Below are 1,673 nucleotides of genomic sequence, written 5' to 3'. Positions count from 1 at the left end.
AAGAAAGAAAGAAAGAAAGAAAGAAAGAAAGAAAGAAAGAAAGAAAGAAACTGCCTATTATTTAAATTTTAGGATGACCAATAGTAATACCCCTTTCTTTTTCTGTTGAGTTAAAACCAATTAAGGGACAAATAAATCAGGCAGATAGAGATAAAAGTGTCACTTTTATTACTGATTAAACTTTTTGGAGAACAACTTTTACCCTGCAGTAACAAGTAACTCACTATCTTCACCTCTAAAATAAACTTACCAACTTAGTCAAAGGCAGAGTTAAAAAACTGCAGTGCTGCCCAGCGCCTTGACTCCATTTTTCCCTCCATGAGCTCCTGTCTTGGAATGGTCCCTGTAGAAGTTCCTCAAAAAGAAAAGAGGAAGGAACTACACTCAGCACGTGTTGTTTCTTCTCTCAAATTCACCAATCAGATAATTAATCAGAATTGATTGAGGTAGGGAGAGAGGCCACACGTATTGAAACTTGAGGAATAAATGTTCTTGTCTAATATTTGTGACCTTTCAAAACTGTTGAAGTTTAGCTTATTACCCTGTAATTGGGCTACATGAAACCCCTCTGAAAACTTACAACTATCTCCATTTATTTAAATGAGCATGAATGGTTTCTTTACAACAAAAATGGTCCCTGCCTTAAGAAACGTAGTTAAGGGCTGTATGGTATGTGTCAGACATTGAAAGTTGTAGGAATTCACAAAAAAGTATATAAAACAGGGTTGGAGCAGTCAAAGGATTTTTCAGGGAAGTGGTAAAGCTTGAACTTGCTCTTAAAGCTGGGGCAGGATTTTTGATAGGCTGAGGGCGTGGAAGTGTTTCAGTCCAGGGGAGCTTCGTGGAGGAAATGAGAATGGGGGAATGGGTAAGCTATGGTCAAGGCAGAGGGTTTTGGCCCAGGTGCCTGTTGGAGAGCAGTGGGAAATCAAGCTTGACGGGAAGCTTGGCACTATGGTATGGGCAGCCCTAACTGGGGAATATGTAGTTGATGGAGAAGGACATTTGCAGCCACTGAAGAAAAGCAAAATGTGGTGTTTTTCATAGATTATTCTGAACTTTTTAGTTGCATGGATGAACAGATTCCACTTTTTTGTTTAATCCAGTTAAAATAAATAGACCTGACTAATGCATTCCACTTATAGAGTGTAGGGAAGCGATTCTCAGACTTCCGTGTGCATCAGGATAACTTGGTAGACTTGTTAAGATACACTGATTGCTGGGCTATATCCACTATTTCTGATGCAGTAGATCTTTGATGGGTCTCAACAATTTTCATTGTTAAAACGTCCCAGGTGATGATGCTCTTGAGATCCCCTTGGAGGATCAGTGGGGTGAATGCTAGCCTGGGATGAATCTTGTCCAGTTTAAATGAACGGGTGAATGAATAATAAAATGAATGAGAATGAATGCCCCGAATCATAAAATGAGAGATTAGAGTAGACGGTCTTTGAAGTCTTTTTGAATCTATGCTTCTGTGATTTGAAACTATAGGCTACTCCATTCATTTTTTTTTTCTTGTAATATAATCTCAGTGTTTACTGAGGTTGCTTTTATCCCGTTTGTGCATTCATTTTACATGAGAGTTCATGTCATTACATCGGTGGGAATCTGAAGGCATGTAATTGGACTTGAGATGCTTTCCCAAGACAGAAGGCCATCTTAACATGGGT

The sequence above is a fragment of the Panthera uncia genome, chromosome B4 (assembly GCF_023721935.1).
Source record: "Panthera uncia isolate 11264 chromosome B4, Puncia_PCG_1.0, whole genome shotgun sequence".
Lineage (NCBI taxonomy): Eukaryota > Metazoa > Chordata > Mammalia > Carnivora > Felidae > Panthera > Panthera uncia.
This window is presented reverse-complemented; position numbering follows the sequence as displayed.